The sequence below is a fragment of the Oncorhynchus mykiss genome, chromosome 20 (assembly GCF_013265735.2).
Source record: "Oncorhynchus mykiss isolate Arlee chromosome 20, USDA_OmykA_1.1, whole genome shotgun sequence".
Lineage (NCBI taxonomy): Eukaryota > Metazoa > Chordata > Actinopteri > Salmoniformes > Salmonidae > Oncorhynchus > Oncorhynchus mykiss.
Window position 1 is genome coordinate 3,587,424 of NC_048584.1, and position 21,984 is coordinate 3,609,407.

General features: G+C 42.5%; 9 non-coding genes across 9 annotated transcripts; 2 read left to right on the top strand and 7 right to left on the bottom strand.

Annotated features, from left to right (window-relative positions):
• Window positions 1-1,026: 1,026 nt before the first annotated feature.
• Window positions 1,027-1,099, bottom strand: trnak-uuu. Its single transcript has one exon. It is a non-coding gene; the product is annotated as a tRNA-Lys (tRNA).
• A 941-nt stretch (window positions 1,100-2,040) lies between these two features.
• trnak-cuu lies at window positions 2,041-2,113 on the bottom strand. The gene has a single exon. It is a non-coding gene; the product is annotated as a tRNA-Lys (tRNA).
• Window positions 2,114-3,161: 1,048 nt separating this feature from the next.
• On the bottom strand, window positions 3,162-3,234 carry trnak-cuu. Its single transcript has one exon. It is a non-coding gene; the product is annotated as a tRNA-Lys (tRNA).
• A 433-nt stretch (window positions 3,235-3,667) lies between these two features.
• On the bottom strand, window positions 3,668-3,740 carry trnak-cuu. The gene has a single exon. It is a non-coding gene; the product is annotated as a tRNA-Lys (tRNA).
• Window positions 3,741-4,173: 433 nt separating this feature from the next.
• On the bottom strand, window positions 4,174-4,246 carry trnak-cuu. Its single transcript has one exon. It is a non-coding gene; the product is annotated as a tRNA-Lys (tRNA).
• Window positions 4,247-4,679: 433 nt separating this feature from the next.
• Window positions 4,680-4,752, bottom strand: trnak-cuu. The gene has a single exon. It is a non-coding gene; the product is annotated as a tRNA-Lys (tRNA).
• Window positions 4,753-5,185: 433 nt separating this feature from the next.
• trnak-cuu lies at window positions 5,186-5,258 on the bottom strand. Its single transcript has one exon. It is a non-coding gene; the product is annotated as a tRNA-Lys (tRNA).
• A 1,951-nt stretch (window positions 5,259-7,209) lies between these two features.
• Window positions 7,210-7,303, top strand: trnai-uau. Its single transcript has 2 exons — window positions 7,210-7,247; window positions 7,268-7,303. It is a non-coding gene; the product is annotated as a tRNA-Ile (tRNA).
• A 10,288-nt stretch (window positions 7,304-17,591) lies between these two features.
• trnai-uau lies at window positions 17,592-17,685 on the top strand. The gene is made up of 2 exons: window positions 17,592-17,629; window positions 17,650-17,685. It is a non-coding gene; the product is annotated as a tRNA-Ile (tRNA).
• Window positions 17,686-21,984: the final 4,299 nt, after the last annotated feature.

Genomic DNA, 21,984 nt, shown 5'->3' on the forward strand with positions numbered 1-21,984 from the left:
GGTCCGAATATCGTACAGCTCAGTTTGTGCAAAATATGGTGATCAGTGAGAGTGTTGTTAATGGATACTATGGTGTAATCTGTGAGCGTGTTGTACTTATACAGCAGTATACAGCAATTAGATGACAAGGTTGTGCGTTCAAGCTCCACCAGGAGCAAGTATTCTTCTTGAACCCTCTCCCTGTCAATTTCTTGTCCAGAAAAGGAGCATTTATTCAATCTATTTCATAAGTAATTGGTAGGTCATTGAGATAACAGGTCAGACTACAGGCACAGCTACGATTCAAGTCCATAGTCTTCTGCATTACCAGCAATGCCTGACACATCAGCAATGCAGGATGGCAAGCCTGCTCGAAAATCCAAGCGGTTGGCTTTTCGCGAAGTGAGTTGGTACATCGGCTGAGAAAATAATCACCCAACGTGCCTGACACATCAGCAATGCAGGATGGCAAGCCTGCTCGAAAGTCCAGGTGAATGGCTGTTTGCAAAGTGAGTTGGTGCTTCGGCTCAGACAAGAATCACCCCATTTGTGGTATCGACCCTACGATTCTGAGGTTAAGAGGCTCATGTTCAAATGTCTGAGCTTGCCAGGCAGGTCAATTGTAGTACTGACTTGGACTGAATATCGTACAGATCTGTTGGTGCAAAATATGGTGATCAGTAAGCATGCTTTGCATAGCTCCTGTGGTTCAGTCGGTTTGCGCCTGGTACTTATACAGCAGTATGCAGCGCAGCAATTGCCGAGGTTGTGGGTTTGAGCATCCCCAGGAGCAACTTCTTTTCTTGAACCCTCTGCCTGTCTATTTCTTGTCCAGAAAAAGAGGATTTATTCAATCTATTTCATAAGTAATTGGTAAGTCATTGCGATAACAGGTCAGAGTGCAGGGACAGCTACTATTCAAAAGTATAGTCTTCTGCATTACCAGCAATGCCTGACACATCAGCAATGCAGGATGGCAAGCCTGCTCGAAAATCCAAGCAGTTGGCTGTTCGCGAAGTGAGTTGGTACTTTGGCAGAGAAAATAATCACCCAACGTGGGGCTCGAACCCACGACCCTGAGATTAAAAGTCTCATTCTCTACCGACTGAGCTAGCCAGGTCCCTCGATGGTAATCTTGTATTGGTCCGAATATCGTACAGCTCCGTTTGTGCAAAATATGGTGATCAGTGTGAGTGTTGTAAATGGATACTGTGGTGTAATCTGTGAGCGTGTTGTACTTATACAGCAGTATACAGCAATTAGATGACAAGGTTGTGCGTTCAAGCTCCACCAGGAGCAAGTATTCTTCTTGAACCCTCTCCCTGTCTATTTCTTGTCCAGAAAAGGAGCATTTATTAAATCTATTTCATAAGTAATTGGTATGTCATTGAGATAACAGGTCAGACTACAGGCACAGCTACGATTCAAGTCCATAGTCTTCTGCATTACCAGCAATGCCTGACACATCAGCAATGCAGGATGGCAAGCCTGCTCGAAAATCCAAGCGGTTGGCTTTTCGCTAAGTGAGTTGGTGCTTCGGCTCAGACAAGAATCACCCCATTTGTGGTATCGACCCTACGATTCTGAGGTTAAGAGGCTCATGCTCAAATGTCTGAGCTTGCCAGGCAGGTCAATTGTAGTACTGACTTGGACTGAATATCGTACAGATCTGTTGGTGCAAAATATGGTGATCAGTAAGCATGCTTTGCATAGCTCCTGTGGTTCAGTCGGTTTGCGCCTGGTACTTATACAGCAGTATGCAGCGCAGCAAATGCCGAGGTTGTGGGTTTGAGCCTCCCCAGGAGCAACTTATTTTCTTGAACCCTCTGCCTGTCTATTTCTTGTCCAGAAAAAGAGGATTTATTCAATCTATTTCATAAGTAATTGGTAAGTCATTGCGATAACAGGTCAGAGTGCAGGGACAGCTACTATTCAAAAGTATAGTCTTCTGCATTACCAGCAATGCCTGACACATCAGCAATGCAGGATGGCAAGCCTGCTCGAAAATCCAAGCGGTTGGCTGTTCGCGAAGTGAGTTGGTACTTTGGCAGAGAAAATAATCAGCCAACGTGGGGCTCGAACCCACGACCCTGAGATTAAGAGTCTCATGCTCTACCGACTGAGCTAGCCAGGTACCTCAATGGTAATCTTGTATTGGTCCGAATATCGTACAGCTCAGTTTGTGCAAAATATGGTGATCAGTGAGAGTGTTGTTAATGGATACTGTGGTGTAATCTGTGAGCGTGTTGTACTTATACAGCAGTATACAGCAATTAGATGACAAGGTTGTGCGTTCAAGCTCCACCAGGAGCAAGAATTCTTCTTGAACCCTCTCCCTGTCTATTTCTTGTCCAGAAAAGGAGCATTTATTCAATCTATTTCATAAGTAATTGATATGTCATTGAGATAACAGGTCAGACTACAGGTACAGCTACGATTCAAGTCCATAGTCTTCTGTATCACCAGCTATGCCTGACACATCAGCAATGCAGGATGGCAAGCCTGCTCGAAAATCCAAGCGGTTGGCTTTTCGCGAAGTGAGTTGGTACATCGGCTGAGAAAATAATCACCCAACGTGCCTGACACATCAGCAATGCAGGATGGCAAGCCTGCTCGAAAGTCCAGGTGAATGGCTGTTTGCAAAGTGAGTTGGTGCTTCGGCTCAGACAAGAATCACCCCATTTGTGGTATCGACCCTACGATTCTGAGGTTAAGAGGCTCATGCTCAAATGTCTGAGCTTGCCAGGCAGGTCAATTGTAGTACTGACTTGGACTGAATATCGTACAGATCTGTTGGTGCAAAATATGGTGATCAGTAAGCATGCTTTGCATAGCTCCTGTGGTTAAGTCTGTTTGCGCCTGGTACTTATACAGCAGTATGCAGCGCAGCAATTGCCGAGGTTGTGGGTTTGAGCCTCCCCAGGAGCAACTTCTTTTCTTGAACCCTCTGCCTGTCTATTTCTTGTCCAGAAAAAGAGGATTTATTCAATCTATTTCATAAGTAATTGGTAAGTCATTGCGATAACAGGTCAGAGTGCAGGGACAGCTACTATTCAAAAGTGCAGTCTTCTGCATTACCAGCAATGCCTGACACATCAGCAATGCAGGATGGCAAGCCTGCTCGAAAATCCAAGCGGTTGGCTGTTCGCGAAGTGAGTTGGTACTTTGGCAGAGAAAATAATCACCCAACGTGGGGCTCGAACCCACAACCCTGAGATTAAGAGTCTCATGCTCTACCGACTGAGCTAGCCAGGTACCTCAATGGTAATCTTGTATTGGTCCGAATATCGTACAGCTCAGTTTGTGCAAAATATGGTGATCAGTGAGAGTGTTGTTAATGGATACTGTGGTGTAATCTGTGAGCGTGTTGTACTTATACAGCAGAATACAGCAATTAGATGACAAGGTTGTGCGTTCAAGCTCCACCAGGAGCAAGTATTCTTCTTGAACCCTCTCCCTGTCAATTTCTTGTCCAGAAAAGGAGCATTTATTCAATCTATTTCATAAGTAATTGGTAAGTCATTGCGATAACAGGTCAGAGTGCAGGGACAGCTACTATTCAAAAGTATAGTCTTCTGCATTACCAGCAATGCCTGACACATCAGCAATGCAGGATGGCAAGCCTGCTCGAAAATCCAAGCGGTTGGCTTTTCGCGAAGTGAGTTGGTACATCGGCTGAGAAAATAATCACCCAACGTGGGGCTCGAACCCACGACCCTGAGATTAAGAGTCTCATGCTCTACCTACTGAGCAAGCCAGGTACCTCAATGGTAATCTTGTATTGGTCCGAATATCGTACAGCTCCGTTTGTGCAAAATATGGTGATCAGTGAGAGTGTTGTTAATGGATACTGTGGTGTAATCTGTGAGCGTGTTGTACTTATACAGCAGTATACAGCAATTAGATGACAAGGTTGTGCGTTCAAGCTCCACCAGGAGCAAGTATTCTTCTTGAACCCTCTCCCTGTCTATTTCTTGTCCAGAAAAGGAGCATTTATTCAATCTATTTCATAAGTAATTGGTAAGTCATTGCGATAACAGGTCAGAGTGCAGGGACAGCTACTATTCAAAAGTATAGTCTTCTGCATTACCAGCAATGCCTGACACATCAGCAATGCAGGATGGCAAGCCTGCTCGAAAATCCAAACGGTTGGCTTTTCGCGAAGTGAGTTGGTACATCGGCTGAGAAAATAATCACCCAACGTGGGGCTCGAACCCACGACCCTGAGATTAAGAGTCTCATGCTCTACTGACTGAGCTAGCCAGGTACCTCAATGGTAATCTTGTATTGGTCCGAATATCGTACAGCTCCGTTTGTGCAAAATATGGTGATCAGAGAGAGTGTTGTTAATGGATACTGTGGTGTAATCTGTGAGCGTGTTGTACTTATACAGCAGTATACAGCAATTAGATGACAAGGTTGTGCGTTCAAGCTCCACCAGGAGCAAGTATTCTTCTTGAACCCTCTCCCTGTCTATTTCTTGTCCAGAAAAGGAGCATTTATTCAATCTATTTCATAAGTAATTGGTAAGTCATTGCGATAACAGGTCAGAGTGCAGGGTCAGCTACTATTCAAAAGTATAGTCTTCTGCATTACCAGCAATGCCTGACACATCAGCAATGCAGGATGGCAAGCCTGCTCGAAAATCCAAGCGGTTGGCTTTTCGCGAAGTGAGTTGGTACATCGGCTGAGAAAATAATCACCCAACGTGGGGCTCGAACCCACGACCCTGAGATTAAGAGTCTCATGCTCTACCTACTGAGCAAGCCAGGTACCTCAATGGTAATCTTGTATTGGTCCGAATATCGTACAGCTCCGTTTGTGCAAAATATGGTGATCAGTGAGAGTGTTGTTAATGGATACTGTGGTGTAATCTGTGAGCGTGTTGTACTTATACAGCAGTATACAGCAATTAGATGACAAGGTTGTGCGTTCAAGCTCCACCAGGAGCAAGTATTCTTCTTGAACCCTCTCCCTGTCTATTTCTTGTCCAGAAAAGGAGCATTTATTCAATCTATTTCATAAGTAATTGGTAAGTCATTGCGATAACAGGTCAGAGTGCAGGGACAGCTACTATTCAAAAGTATAGTCTTCTGCATTACCAGCAATGCCTGACACATCAGCAATGCAGGATGGCAAGCCTGCTCGAAAATCCAAACGGTTGGCTTTTCGCGAAGTGAGTTGGTACATCGGCTGAGAAAATAATCACCCAACGTGGGGCTCGAACCCACGACCCTGAGATTAAGAGTCTCATGCTCTACCTACTGAGCAAGCCAGGTACCTCAATGGTAATCTTGTATTGGTCCGAATATCGTACAGCTCCGTTTGTGCAAAATATGGTGATCAGTGAGAGTGTTGTTAATGGATACTGTGGTGTAATCTGTGAGCGTGTTGTACTTATACAGCAGTATACAGCAATTAGATGACAAGGTTGTGCGTTCAAGCTCCACCAGGAGCAAGTATTCTTCTTGAACCCTCTCCCTGTCTATTTCTTGTCCAGAAAAGGAGCATTTATTCAATCTATTTCATAAGTAATTGGTAAGTCATTGCGATAACAGGTCAGAGTGCAGGGACAGCTACTATTCAAAAGTATAGTCTTCTGCATTACCAGCAATGCCTGACACATCAGCAATGCAGGATGGCAAGCCTGCTCGAAAATCCAAACGGTTGGCTTTTCGCGAAGTGAGTTGGTACATCGGCTGAGAAAATAAGCACCCAACATGGGAACCCACGACCCTGAGATTAAGAGTCTCATGCTCTACCGACTGAGCTAGCCAGGTACCTCAATGACAATATTGTATTGGTCCGAATATCGTACAGCTCCGTTTGTGCAAAATATGGTGATCAGTGAGAGTGTTGTTAATGGATACTGTGGTGTAATCTGTGAGCGTGTTGTACTTATACAGCAGTATACAGCAATTAGATGAAAAGGTTGTGAGTTCAAGCTCCACCAGGAGCAAGTATTCTTCTTGAACCCTCTCCCTGTCTATTTCTTGTCCAGAAAAGGAGCATTTATTCAATCTATTTCATAAGTAATTGGTATGTCATTGAGATAACAGGTCAGACTACAGGCACAGCTACGATTCAAGTCCATAGTCTTCTGTATCACCAGCTATGCCTGACACGTCAGCAATGCAAGGTGGCAAGCCTGCTCGAAAGTCCAGGTGAATGGCTGTTTGCAAAGTGAGTTGGTGCTTCGGCTCAGACAAGAATCACCCCATTTGTGGTATCGACCCTACGATTCTGAGGTTAAGAGGCTCATGCTCAAATGTCTGAGCTTGCCAGGCAGGTCAATTGTAGTACTGACTTGGACTGAATATCGTACAGATCTGTTGGTGCAAAATATGGTGATCAGTAAGCATGCTTTGCATAGCGCCTGTGGTTCAGTCGGTTTGCGCCTGGTACTTATACAGCAGTATGCAGCGCAGCAAATGCCGAGGTTGTGGGTTTGAGCCTCCCCAGGAGCAACTTCTTTTCTTGAACCCTCTGCCTGTCTATTTCTTGTCCAGAAAAAGAGGATTTATTCAATCTATTTCATAAGTAATTGGTAAGTCATTGCGATAACAGGTCAGAGTGCAGGGACAGCTACAATTCAAATGTATAGTCTTCTGCATTACCAGCAATGGCTGACACATCAGCAATGCAGGATGGCAAGCCTGCTCGAAAATCCAAGCGGATGGCTCTTTGCGAAGTGAGTTGGTATTTCGGCTCAAACCCACGACCCTGCGATTAAGAGTCTCACGCTCCATCGAATCAGCCAGACAGGACCCTCAATGGTAATATTGACTTGGTCCGAAAATCGTACAGCTCCGTTTGTGGAAATTGTGGTGATCAGTGAGAGTGTTGTTAGTGGATCCTGTGGTGCAGTCGGTTAGCGCGTGGTACGTATATAGCATTATGCAGCGAAGCAATGACGAGGATGTGAGTTCGAACCTCACCAGGAGCAAGTGCTTTTCTTGAACCCTCTGCCTGTCTATTTCTGACACATCAGCAATGCAGGATGGCAAGCCTGCTCGAAAATCCAAGCGGTTGGCTGTTTGCGAAGTGAGTTGGTACTTCGGCAGAGAAAATAATCGAACTACGCGGGGCTCAACCCACGGCCCTGAGATTAAGAGGCTCATGCTCTACCGACTGAGCTAGCCAGGTACATCAATTGTAGTACTGACTTGGACCGAATTTGTAGAGCTCAGTTTGTGCAAAATATGGTGATCAGTAAGCATGCTTTGCATAGCTCCTGTGGCGCAATCGGTTAGCGCGTGGTACTTATACAGCAGTATGCAGAGAAGCAATGCCGAGGTTGTGAGTTCGAGCCTCACCAGGAGCAAGTGCTTTTCTTGAACCCTCTGCCTGTCTATTTCTTGTCCAGAAAAAGAGGATTTATTCAATCTATTTCATAAGTAACTGGTATGTCATTGAGATAACAGGTCAGAGTGCAGGCACAGCTACGATTCAAATGTATAGTCTTCTGCATTACCAGCAAGGCCTGACACATCAGCAATGCAGGATGGCAAGCCTGCTCGAAAATCCATGCGGTTTGCTGTTCGCGAAGTGAGTTGGTGCTTCGGCTCAGACAAGATTCACCCCTTTTATGGTATCGACCCTACTATTCTGAGGTTAAGAGTCTCATGCTCTACCAACTGAGCTAGCCAGGTATCTCAATGGTAATATTGTATTGGTCCAAATATCGTACAGCTCCGTTTGTGCAAAATATGGTGATCATAGAGAGTGTTGTTAATGGATACTGTGGTGCAATCTGTGAGCGTGTTGTACTTATACAGCAGTATACAGCAATTAGATGACAAGGTTGTGCGTTCAAGCTCCACCAGGAGCTAGTATTCTTCTTGAACACTCTCCCTGTCTATTTCTTGTCCAGAAAAGGAAAGGAGCATTTATTCAATCTATTTCATAAGTAATTGGTATGTCATTGAGATAACAGGTCAGAGTGCAGGCACAGCTAGGATTCAAATCCATAGTCTTCTGCATTACCAGCAATGCCTGACACATCAGCAATGCAGGATGGCAAGCCTGCTCGAAAATCCAAGCGGTTGGCTGTTTGCGAATTGAGTTGGTGCTTCGGCAGAGAAAACAATCACCCAACGTTTGGCCCGAACCCACGACCCTGAGGTTAAGAGTCTCATGCTCTACCTACTGAGCTAGCCAGGTACCTTAATAGTAATCTTGTATTGGTCCGAATATCGCACAGCTCCGTTTGTGCAAAATATTTGTGTTATTTGTGTTGTTAATGGATCCTGTGGTGCAATCGGTTAGTGTATTGTGCTTATACAGCAATATGCTGCAATTAGATGACAAGGTTGTGGGTTCAAGCTCCACCAGGAGCAAGTACTCTTCTTGAACCCTCTCCCTGTCTATTTCTTGTCCAGAAAAGTAGCATTTATTCAATCTATTTCATAAGTGATTGGTATGTCATTGAGATAACAGGTCAGAGTGCAGGCACAGCTAGGATTCAAATCCATAGTCTTCTGTATCACCAGCTATGCCTGACGCGTCAGCAATGCAGGGTGGCAAGCCTGCTCGAAAGTCCAAGCGGAGGGCTATTTGCGAAGTGAGTTGTTGCTTCAGCAGAGAAAATAATCGAACAACGTGGGGCTCAACCCCACGACCCTGAGATTAAGAGTCTCACGCTCCACCGAATCAGCCAGACAGGACCCTCAACAGTAATATTGACTTGGTCCGAATATCGTACAGCTCCGTTTGTGGAAAATGTGGTGATCAGTGAGCGTGTTGTTAATGGATCCTGTGGTGCAATCGGTTAGTGTATTTTGTTTATACAGTAATATATAGCAAATTGATGACAAGGTTGTGAGTTCAAGCCCGACCAGGAGCAAGTATTCTTCTTGAACCCTGTCTATTTCTTGTCGAGAAAAGGAGCATTTATTCAATACATTTAGGAGGATGTTTCATAATTAATTGGTATGTCATTGAGATAACAGGTCAGTGTGCAGGCACAGCTAGGATTCAAATCCATAGTCTTCTGTATCACCAGCTATGCCTGACACGTCAGCAATGCAGAGTGGCAAGCCTGCTGTAAGGGAATACCCCCGTGAAATGGACAAAAATGAATGGGAAGTCATTGGCACTGGACAAACCATATACACGGTGTCCAATACCACTCAATTCGGCGTCGTTTCGTGTAAAGTTGATTGCAAATGCCAAATGGCCAATGCCAGTTGTAACACTTTAAAAATCCAACAGGTGGCGAGTGCGTTCGACCTTGGTTTTTCATTTTGGAAATGCAACACAAGTCAACATCCAAAAGCAACATTTTGAAAAAGTGAATTTTTTTTCAAAAACGTATCACCCCCAAAAAAGTGCTTTCTGGACCGTTTTTTCGAAATTCTTTCGATTTTTTTTGTCAATTACACATGTGTAAGAACTGTATGAATATACTTTTGACCAATTTTTTTATCGTAATTTTTATTTTTATTTTACTTGCGCATAAGAATTTGCAATATGATTTCATAGGAAGTCAAAAGTCAGAGTCAAAAGTCACTTTTTTTTGGGGCCAAATGCCATAAGAAATTTTACATGCTCAAAAATCATGCAGAAATGCTAAATTGACTGCCCTGATGAACTGGGGATGGCCGGGCAGTGATTGTTGATCCTTTCCATCACTCAGTTGTGTTGATTTCATCATGTTCATTTGGTGATGTTTTTTTCACTATAGAATCATATTGCAAATGCACGTGCATTTGCAATATGTTTCAATGGGCATTTACCATCACGAATTTGGCATGCTCAAATCCTGCAGAAATGCAAAATTGACTGGCCTGATGAACTCGGGATGGCCGGGCAGTGATAGTTGTTCCTTTTCATCACTCGTTGTGTTGATTTCATCTTGTCCATTTGGTGATGTTTTTTTCACTATAGAATCATATTGCAAATGCACGTGCATTTGCAATATGTTTCAATGGGCATTTACCATCACGAATTTGTCATGCTCAAAAATCCTGCAGGACTGCAAAATTGACTCGCCTGATGAACACAGGATGGCCGGGCAGTGATAGTGGGTCTTCTCCATCGCTCGTTGTGTTGATTTCATTATGTCCATTTGTTTATGTTTTCTCACTTTTGCAAAGTCACTGTGCATTTGCAATATGGTTCAATGGGCATTTACCATCACAGATTTGTCATGCTATAAAAATCCTGCAGGAATGTGAAATTGACTGGCCCGACGAACTCGGGATGGCTGGGCAGGGATTCTGGTTCATCTCAATCGCTCGTTAGGGTTGATTTCAGAATGTCACTTTGGTGATGGTACCTCACTGTTTAAACATATTGCAAATGGACAAGAGTCACCAGCAAGTCACCGTCCATCAGTCAATTAAATATCATTCTGACACCAAACTGATACAAACTGACACCAAACACACTTTTTCCAACTCGTTTATTAGCCAACTATCACATAATTCATAGCTGGCCCAAAATTCACAGCAAATGCCGAGTTTGTGGGTTCGAGCCTCACCAGGAGCAACTTCTTTTCTTGAACCCTCTGCCTGTCTATTTCTTGTCCAGAAAAAGAGGATTTATTCAATCTATTTCATACGTTAAGGGAACATTTTGACATTTTGTGAATGGTTAGTGAGAAAGTCCATATTGGAAATGTACGTACCCTTACTAGACGTCCGAAAGCGTTTGTAAAATACGCGGTCGGCGTATCTACCGGAAAGTCATCAAATGAACTTTGTCGGACATTCGGTTTCCGTTTTATAAAATAATCAAGTTTTGGTCCATTTTTCCGCTATCCCGGAAATTCCCACAAGAGGGCATAAGGAATCATATGGCAATTGTACTAAACATCACGAATCACGACGGGGCCTTATCTCGAAAACGGAAAATATTTCGAAGCCGAAACTTGGTGAGCGTAGGTTTGGCATAATGGGCAGTTGGCCCCGAACAAGATGGCTTATAGGCCTCAACGGTTTTTGAGTTATGGCCGTTTTTCTGGGATTAAAGGTCCAAAATGGAAATAGAGAAATTATTTTTCCACTTTGCGTCAAAGACAAGGAGCCTCCGGAGTCAATAAAAAAAGAACCAGCCATTTATCTATCGTCATTTAAGACAAATCGTACAATGACAAATTGGTGATGTTCACAAATAGGCGTTTCTTTTTTTCAACAGTTACAGATCCAGTTGCAGGGTGTTCATACGAATCTTTTTGAAGTCTGCTGCGGAGCTCAGCGAGATTTCTGTGATTTTCTATGATTTTCTGAAATAACACACACTCACTAAACCCTCTGTAAATAACTCAGTTCTTAACGTAAAGACTTATAACTCAGGATTCTGTAAAGGCATAATCATAGTCGCTGTTTCCAAGGGTTAAAAAGGTCAGATCTTTTCAAAACTTCATATGTGTGATTAGGCAACCCCCATAAATTGTAAGTCAGTCATTTCTCCCAACAGATGTCAAAGAAAAGCTCTCACACATACACACAGCAAGGATGGAGTGACAAAGTGCGGTGCTTAAAGACACAGAGAGCAGGCAATGGCATTACCATAATCCCTAGGCCGTTTCGAGTTCAACGAGATATCCCGCTTGACCGTAGCTTGCTCGGTCTAGGCGCAGCGATGATTAGAAAAGTAGGCCCAAAATGAAGCCTGCCCCACAACGTCATTTGATTTTGGGTGACAGTGAGAGAACCGTTAGGGTGAGAAGAAAGATTCCACCACAGGAATGTTCCTAAGGTCCTCCCGATCCGTGCAAGCCTAACCTTGACCGTGTGGCATTAACCCTTCACAGTAAAAATAAGGTGTTTACTTCAAACAGCTTGCTTTGACTTCTTTCCCCATAGGAATACATTGCCTGCACCTCTAAATTCAACCTGAAGCCTATGTGGGTTATGAATGCCTTATGAACCTGTCTTCTATGACAGTCCATCAGACCACTATGAGGTCTACCTGTGTCAATTCTAAGCTTCCTGAAGCAACCGGAAGTGGTTAAAATCACCCTAAAAGTGTTTTGAAAAACATAACCTGTCATTATGAAAATTACTGTATTCAAACCTGTGTAGATCAGTCAATTCTTAACTTAAAGACTTAAAACTCAGGATTCTGTAAGTGGCTATGTCAATCAAGACATGTGTTTACTTATAGCCTCCTGTGCCAACCGGAAGTGCCATAATTGGTGTCTCAGGGGCTGTTTCGGGGGGTTAAAAAAGTCTGATCTTTCCAAAACTTCATATGTGTGATTAGGCAACCCCCATGAACTGTAAATCAGTCATTTTTCCCATAAAATTTCAAAGGAAAACTAAATCACTCACACACACAGCTTGGAAGGAGGGACGTTTTGGGGTGCGTAGAGACATACACTGCCTGCATTAGTTAACCTTGTTGGAACTTTTAAAGAACCGTCAGACCTAGAATTCCGAAACTTTAGAATCCTGTTCTAGACCTCATGTCGATAGTGCGTGGTGAGTTAGGTGGCTCTAGAAGGTTCTCGGACCGAGAAACAGCCTCGTACATTTGCAATGACTTCAATTCATTTTGACCATTACAAAAATGACGACATTTAGAAAAGTCTCAGAGACGCAAGCCTAGGTGCATTGAAACCGGCTCGGCCCATAGAGACGGACCCCAATGTTTCTGTCCGATAGCTCATTCAAGGACCCCGTAGCAAGTCATGGAAAAAAGTGGATTTTCAGCACCAATTAGGGTTTTGCTCAGACACCAAATGACCTATCGAGCCGAAACTTGGGATTCGGGGTCGCCTCAGCTAGGCCAACACATAACATAAGAAATGGACCCGCAGCTAGAACGTAACTACGTGTTTTATGTTTTTTTTTATGGTTTGAACCGAAGGCGTTGTGAAATTTGGGCCAACTCTGAAGTATGTAATAGTTGGCTACTAAACGAGTTGGAAAAAGTGGGTTTGGTGTCAGTTTGTATCAGTTTGGTGTCAGAATGATATCTAATTGACTGAAAAACTATTGTCCTCTTGACTCTTGTCCATTTGCAATATGTTTAAACAGTGAGGTACCATCACCAAAGTGACATTCTGAAATCTATCCTAACGAGCGATTGAGATGAACCAGAATCACTGCAAAGCCATCCCGAGTTCATCGGGCCAGTCAATTTCACATTCCTGCAGGATTTTTATAGCATGACAAATTCGTGATGGTACTTGCCCATTAAAACATATTGCAAATGCACAGTGACTTTGAAAAAGTAAGAAAACATAAACAAATGGACATAATGAAATCACCATATTTAAATTTTTGGGTTACCAGTTGCACAACAATGCACGTGCATTTGCAATATGATTCTATAGTGAAAAAACATCACCAAATGGACATTCTGAAATCAACCCTAACGAGCAATTGAGATCAACCAGAATCACTGCCCAGCCATCCCGAGTTCATCGGGCCAGTCAATTTCGCATTCCTGCAGGATCTTTATAGCATGACAAATTCGTGATGGTACTTGCCCATTAAAACATATTGCAAATGCACAGTGGCTTTGAAAAAGTAAGAAAACATAAACAAATGGACATAATGAAATCACCATATTTTTATTTTTGGGTTACCAGTTGCACAACGTGCATTTGCAATATGATTCTATAGTGAAAAAACATCACCAAATGGACATTCTGAAATCAACCCTAACGAGCAATTGAGATCAACCAGAATCACTGCCCAGCCATCCCGAGTTCATCGGGCCAGTCAATTTCGCATTCCTGCAGGATCTTTATAGCATGACAAATTCGTGATGGTACTTGCCCATTAAAACATATTGCAAATGCACAGTGACTTTGAAAAAGTAAGAAAACATAAACAAATGGACATAATGAAATCACCATATTTAAATTTTTGGGTTACCAGTTGCACAACAATGCACGTGCATTTGCAATATGATTCTATAGTGAAAAAACATCACCAAAGTGACATTCTGAAATCAACCCTAACGAGCGATTGAGATGAACCAGAATCACTGCCCAGCCATCCCGAGTTCATCGGGCCAGTCAATTTCACATTTCTGCAGGATTTTTATAGCATGACAAATTCGTGATGGTAAATGCCCATTGAAACATATTGCAAATGCACGTGCATTTGCAATATGATTCAATGTTGAAAAAACATCACCAAATGGACATGATGAAATCAACACAACAAGTGATGGAAATGAACAACTATCACTGCCCGGCCATCCCGAGTTCATCAGTTCAGTCAATTTTGGCCCCCAAAAAATTGACTTTTGACTTCCTATGAAATCATATTGCAAATGGACAAATCATGTTCCTTATGCACAAGTAAAAAAACATTTTGATAATAACATTTTACAAAAGTAAATTCATACTGTTCTTACACATGATTAATTGACTTAAAATCAAAACAATTTCGAAAAAACGGTCCAGAAAGCACTTTTTTTACGAGGGTGATACGTTTTTTTTTTTAAAGTTCACATTTTCAACTTTTGACTTCCTATTAAATCATATTGCAAATGGACAAAACATATGCCTTATGCACAAGTAAAAAAAAAAAAAAATTCTGATAATAAAATACGACTAAAGTATGTTGATACAGTTCTTATACGTGTGTAATTGACACAAAATTCAAAAGAATTTTGAAAAAACGGTCCAGAAAGCACTTTTTTAAGGGTGTGTGAAGTTTTTTATAAAATTTTGACATTTTTTACTTTTGACTTTTGACTTCCTATGAAATCATATTCCAAATGGAGAAAACATATGCCTTATGCACAAGTAAAAAAAAAAAAAAAAAAATTATGATAATAAAATATGACTAAAGTATGTTGATACAGTTCTTATACATGTGTAATTGACACAAAAATCGAAAGAATTTTGAAAAATGGTCCAGAAAGCACTTTTTTAAGGATGTGTGAAGTTTTTTACAAAATGTTGACATTTTTGACTTTTGACTTTTGACTTCCTATGAAATCATATTGCAAATGGACAAAACATGTGCCTTATGCGCATGTAATTAAAAAAATAATAATTATGATAATAAAATTGGACAAAAGTATTTTCATACAGTTCTTACACATGTGTAATTGACAAAAAAAATCAAAAGAATTTCGAAAAACGGCCCAGAAAGCACTTTTTTAAGGGGTGATACGTTTTTGACAAAAAAATCATTTTTTAAAAATGTTGCTTTTGGATGTTGACTTGGGTTGCATTTCCAATATGAAAAACCCCGGTGGAGCGCACTCACCCCCTGTTGGATTTTTGAAGTGTTACAACTGGCAGTTGCCATCAACTTTGCACGAATCAACGCCACATTGGGTGATATTGGACATCATGTATATGGTTTGTCCAATGCCAATGTTTTGCCATTCATTTTTGTCCATTTCAGGGGGGTATTCCCTTACATAAGTAATTGGTATGTCATTGCGATAACAGGTCAGAGTGCAGGGACAGCTACTATTCAAATGTATAGTCTTCTGCGTTTACCAGCAATGCCTGACACATCAGCAATGCAGGATGGCAAGCCTGCTCGAAAATCCAAGCGGTTGGCGAAGTGAGTTGGTACTTCGGCAGAGAAAATACTCGCCCAACGTGGGGCTCAACCCACGGCCCTGAGATTAAGAGTCTCATGCTCTACCGACTGAGCTAGCCAGGTATCTCAATGATAATATTGTATTGGTCCGAATATCGTACAGCTCCGTGAGAGTGTTGTTAATGGATCCTGTGGTGCAATCCGTGAGCGTGTTGTACTTATACAGCAGTATACAGCAATTAGATGACAAGGGTATGACTTCAAGCCCCACCAGGAGCAAGTATTCTTCTTGAACCCTCTCCCTGTCTATTTCTTCTCCAGAAAAGGAGCATTTTATTCCATCCATTTCGGAGGACGTTTCATAGCTAATAGGTATGTCATTGAGATAAAAGGTCAGAGTGCAGGCACAGCTAGGATTCAAATCCATAGTCTTCTGAATCACCAGCTATGCCTGACACGTCAGCAATGCAGGGTGGCAAGCCTGCTCGAAAGTCCAAGCGGAGGGCTGTTTGCGAAGTGAGTTGTTGCTTCAGCAGAGAAAAGAATTGAACAACATGGGGTCTTGTCGTGGGGGCCATATTCCTGATACAGCACGTTCTACCTGAGTATGCGGAGAGTGGTAAATTGACCCATGGTTTAGACGATGAGGATTTTGTTCCAAAACAAGCATAAGAGATCCCTAGATCTGGGTAGACAGGAAGTTAGAGTAGACTTTGGGAAGGATCTTTCAATGGAGTTTTATGTAGACCAAATGGGGTCTCTAACTCCATGGCAGTCTAGGACTCTGAGCCATTATGGTATATATTGGTGCAGGTCCCCATATTGATCGTGGACACAGGTCATAGCTCATATGGAGAGAGAGGGCTATATGAATCAACTCACCCAGAATGGAAGGAGGTGGAGTATAGTGAAGGTGAGAGTTTTTGACTGTAATCCGGAGAGAGGGATGTATTGCATAAAGATACGCCTTACCCTTTAAACAGTAATGAAGGAGGATCTAGGGTTGTGGTATGATGGATATGACCAGTTTTTGGTCGACACCCTAGTACGGTTCCGGGTAGAGGAGGTTATGCCAGTATGGTAAAGCTGTTCACGAAAGCAGGAATGCCAGATAATGACAGTTGCATTGATTTGCACTATTTATATCCACAGGTTCCTCCCTTTACAGTGACCGGAGGAGATTATTACCGTTTGACCCGGTACAGTACTCTTGGGAAATGATGTCAGGGCGAGGTTTTACCGGCAGATTGGACAGGATTATGCTGCCTTGTATATTTGAGAATGCCTTTCACACTCATTCAACACCAAGACATGAAGTTTAGCCAAACGGTGGGTGACTCTGGGATGACTCTGATGACTCTGGGGTGGATACTTATCTTAATAATTGGTTTGATAGTACGTTTGTCTGTCTATTTCTTGTCCAGAAAAAGAGGATTTATTCAATCTATTTCATAAGTAATTGGTATGTCATTGAGATAAGAGGTCATAGTGCAGGGACAGCTACAATTCAAATGTATAGTCTTCTGCATTACCAGCAATGGCTGACACATCAGCAATGCAGGATGGCAAGCCTGCTCGAAAATCCAAGCGGATGGCTCTTTGCGAAGTGAGTTGGTATTTCGGCTCAAACCCACGACCCTGCGATTAAGAGTCTCAAGCTCCATCGAATCAGCCAGACAGGACCCTCAATGGTAATATTGACTTGGTCCGAAAATCGTACAGCTCCGTTTGTGGAAATTGTGGTGATCAGTGAGAGTGTTGTTAGTGGATCCTGTGGTGCAGTCGGTTAGCGCGTGGTACGTATATAGCATTATGCAGCGAAGCAATGACGAGGATGTGAGTTCGAACCTCACCAGGAGCAAGTGCTTTTCTTGAACCCTCTGCCTGTCTATTTCTGACACATCAGCAATGCAGGATGGCAAGCCTGCTCGAAAATCCAAGCGGTTGGCTGTTTGCGAAGTGAGTTGGTACTTCGGCAGAGAAAATAATCGAACTACGCGGGGCTCAACCCACGGCCCTGAGATTAAGAGGCTCATGCTCTACCGACTGAGCTAGCCAGGTACATCAATTGTAGTACTGACTTGGACCGAATTTGTAGAGCTCAGTTTGTGCAAAATATGGTGATCAGTAAGCATGCTTTGCATAGCTCCTGTGGCGCAATCGGTTAGCGCGTGGTACTTATACAGCAGTATGCAGAGAAGCAATGCCGAGGTTGTGAGTTCGAGCCTCACCAGGAGCAAGTGCTTTTCTTGAACCGTCTACGTGTCTATTTCTTGTCCAGAAAAAGAGGATTTATTCAATCTATTTCATAAGTAACTGGTATGTCATTGAGATAACAGGTCAGAGTGCAGGCACAGCTACGATTCAAATGTATAGTCTTCTGCATTACCAGCAAGGCCTGACACATCAGCAATGCAGGATGGCAAGCCTGCTCGAAAATCCATGCGGTTTGCTGTTCGCGAAGTGAGTTGGTGCTTCGGCTCAGACAAGATTCACCCCTTTTATGGTATCGACCCTACTATTCTGAGGTTAAGAGTCTCATGCTCTACCAACTGAGCTAGCCAGGTATCTCAATGGTAATATTGTATTGGTCCAAATATCGTACAGCTCCGTTTGTGCAAAATATGGTGATCATAGAGAGTGTTGTTAATGGATACTGTGGTGCAATCTGTGAGCGTGTTGTACTTATACAGCAGTATACAGCAATTAGATGACAAGGTTGTGCGTTCAAGCTCCACCAGGAGCTAGTATTCTTCTTGAACACTCTCCCTGTCTATTTCTTGTCCAGAAAAGGAAAGGAGCATTTATTCAATCTATTTCATAAGTAATTGGTATGTCATTGAGATAACAGGTCAGAGTGCAGGCACAGCTAGGATTCAAATCCATAGTCTTCTGCATTACCAGCAATGCCTGACACATCAGCAATGCAGGATGGCAAGCCTGCTCGAAAATCCAAGCGGTTGGCTGTTTGCGAATTGAGTTGGTGCTTCGGCAGAGAAAACAATCACCCAACGTTTGGCCCGAACCCACGACCCTGAGGTTAAGAGTCTCATGCTCTACCTACTGAGCTAGCCAGGTACCTTAATAGTAATCTTGTATTGGTCCGAATATCGCACAGCTCCGTTTGTGCAAAATATTTGTGTTATTTGTGTTGTTAATGGATCCTGTGGTGCAATCGGTTAGTGTATTGTGCTTATACAGCAATATGCTGCAATTAGATGACAAGGTTGTGGGTTCAAGCTCCACCAGGAGCAAGTACTCTTCTTGAACCCTCTCCCTGTCTATTTCTTGTCCAGAAAAGTAGCATTTATTCAATCTATTTCATAAGTGATTGGTATGTCATTGAGATAACAGGTCAGAGTGCAGGCACAGCTAGGATTCAAATCCATAGTCTTCTGTATCACCAGCTATGCCTGACGCGTCAGCAATGCAGGGTGGCAAGCCTGCTCGAAAGTCCAAGCGGAGGGCTATTTGCGAAGTGAGTTGTTGCTTCAGCAGAGAAAATAATCGAACAACGTGGGGCTCAACCCCACGACCCTGAGATTAAGAGTCTCACGCTCCACCGAATCAGCCAGACAGGACCCTCAACAGTAATATTGACTTGGTCCGAATATCGTACAGCTCCGTTTGTGGAAAATGTGGTGATCAGTGAGCGTGTTGTTAATGGATCCTGTGGTGCAATCGGTTAGTGTATTTTGTTTATACAGTAATATATAGCAAATTGATGACAAGGTTGTGAGTTCAAGCCCGACCAGGAGCAAGTATTCTTCTTGAACCCTGTCTATTTCTTGTCGAGAAAAGGAGCATTTATTCAATACATTTAGGAGGATGTTTCATAATTAATTGGTATGTCATTGAGATAACAGGTCAGTGTGCAGGCACAGCTAGGATTCAAATCCATAGTCTTCTGTATCACCAGCTATGCCTGACACGTCAGCAATGCAGAGTGGCAAGCCTGCTGTAAGGGAATACCCCCGTGAAATGGACAAAAATGAATGGGAAGTCATTGGCACTGGACAAACCATATACACGGTGTCCAATACCACTCAATTCGGCGTCGTTTCGTGTAAAGTTGATTGCAAATGCCAAATGGCCAATGCCAGTTGTAACACTTTAAAAATCCAACAGGTGGCGAGTGCGTTCGACCTTGGTTTTTCATTTTGGAAATGCAACACAAGTCAACATCCAAAAGCAACATTTTGAAAAAGTGAATTTTTTTTCAAAAACGTATCACCCCCAAAAAAGTGCTTTCTGGACCGTTTTTTCGAAATTCTTTCGATTTTTTTTGTCAATTACACATGTGTAAGAACTGTATGAATATACTTTTGACCAATTTTTTTATCATAATTTTTATTTTTATTTTACTTGCGCATAAGAATTTGCAATATGATTTCATAGGAAGTCAAAAGTCAGAGTCAAAAGTCACTTTTTTTTGGGGCCAAATGCCATAAGAAATTTGACATGCTCAAAAATCATGCAGAAATGCTAAATTGACTGCCCTGATGAACTGGGGATGGCCGGGCAGTGATTGTTGATCCTTTCCATCACTCAGTTGTGTTGATTTCATCATGTTATTTTGGTGATGTTTTTTTCACTATAGAATCATATTGCAAATGCACGTGCATTTGCAATATGTTTCAATGGGCATTTACCATCACGAATTTGGCATGCTCAAATCCTGCAGAAATGCAAAATTGACTGGCCTGATGAACTCGGGATGGCCGGGCAGTGATAGTTGTTCCTTTTCATCACTCGTTGTGTTGATTTCATCTTGTCCATTTGGTGATGTTTTTTTCACTATAGAATCATATTGCAAATGCACGTGCATTTGCAATATGTTTCAATGGGCATTTACCATCACGAATTTGTCATGCTCAAAAATCCTGCAGGACTGCAAAATTGACTCGCCTGATGAACACAGGATGGCCGGGCAGTGATAGTGGGTCTTCTCCATCGCTCGTTGTGTTGATTTCATTATGTCCATTTGTTTATGTTTTCTCACTTTTGCAAAGTCACTGTGCATTTGCAATATGGTTCAATGGGCATTTACCATCACAGATTTGTCATGCTATAAAAATCCTGCAGGAATGTGAAATTGACTGGCCCGACGAACTCGGGATGGCTGGGCAGGGATTCTGGTTCATCTCAATCGCTCGTTAGGGTTGATTTCAGAATGTCACTTTGGTGATGGTACCTCACTGTTTAAACATATTGCAAATGGACAAGAGTCACCAGCAAGTCACCGTCCATCAGTCAATTAAATATCATTCTGACACCAAACTGATACAAACTGACACCAAACACACTTTTTCCAACTCGTTTATTAGCCAACTATCACATAATTCATAGCTGGCCCAAAATTCACAACAAATGCCGAGTTTGTGGGTTCGAGCCTCACCAGGAGCAACTTCTTTTCTTGAACCCTCTGCCTGTCTATTTCTTGTCCAGAAAAAGAGGATTTATTCAATCTATTTCATACGTTAAGGGAACATTTTGACATTTTGTGAATGGTTAGTGAGAAAGTCCATATTGGAAATGTACGTACCCTTACTAGACGTCCGAAAGCGTATGTAAAATACGCGGTCGGCGTATCTACCGGAAAGTCATCAAATGAACTTTGTCGGACATTCGGTTTCCGTTTTATAAAATAATCAAGTTTTGGTCCATTTTTCCGCTATCCCGGAAATTCCCACAAGAGGGCATAAGGAATCATATGGCAATTGTACTAAACATCACGAATCACGACGGGGCCTTATCTCGAAAACGGAAAATATTTAGAAGCCGAAACTTGGTGAGCGTAGGTTTGGCATAATGGGCAGTTGGCCCCGAACAAGATGGCTTATAGGCCTCAACGGTTTTTGAGTTATGGCCGTTTTTCTGGGATTAAAGGTCCAAAATGGAAATAGAGAAATTATTTTTCCACTTTGCGTCAAAGACAAGGAGCCTCCGGAGTCAATAAAAAAAGAACCAGCCATTTATCTATCGTCATTTAAGACAAATCGTACAATGACAAATTGGTGATGTTCACAAATAGGCGTTTCTTTTTTTCAACAGTTACAGATCCAGTTGCAGGGTGTTCATACGAATCTTTTTGAAGTCTGCTGCGGAGCTCGGCGAGATTTCTGTGATTTTCTATGATTTTCTGAAATAACACACACTCACTAAACCCTCTGTAAATAACTCAATTCTTAACGTAAAGACTTATAACTCAGGATTCTGTAAAGGCATAATCATAGTCGCTGTTTCCAAGGGTTAAAAAGGTCAGATCTTTTCAAAACTTCATATGTGTGATTAGGCAACCCCCATAAATTGTAAGTCAGTCATTTCTCCCAACAGATGTCAAAGAAAAGCTCTCACACATACACACAGCAAGGATGGAGTGACAAAGTGCGGTGCTTAAAGACACAGAGAGCAGGCAATGGCATTACCATAATCCCTAGGCCGTTTCGAGTTCAACGAGATATCCCGCTTGACCGTAGCTTGCTCGGTCTAGGCGCAGCGATGATTAGAAAAGTAGGCCCAAAATGAAGCCTGCCCC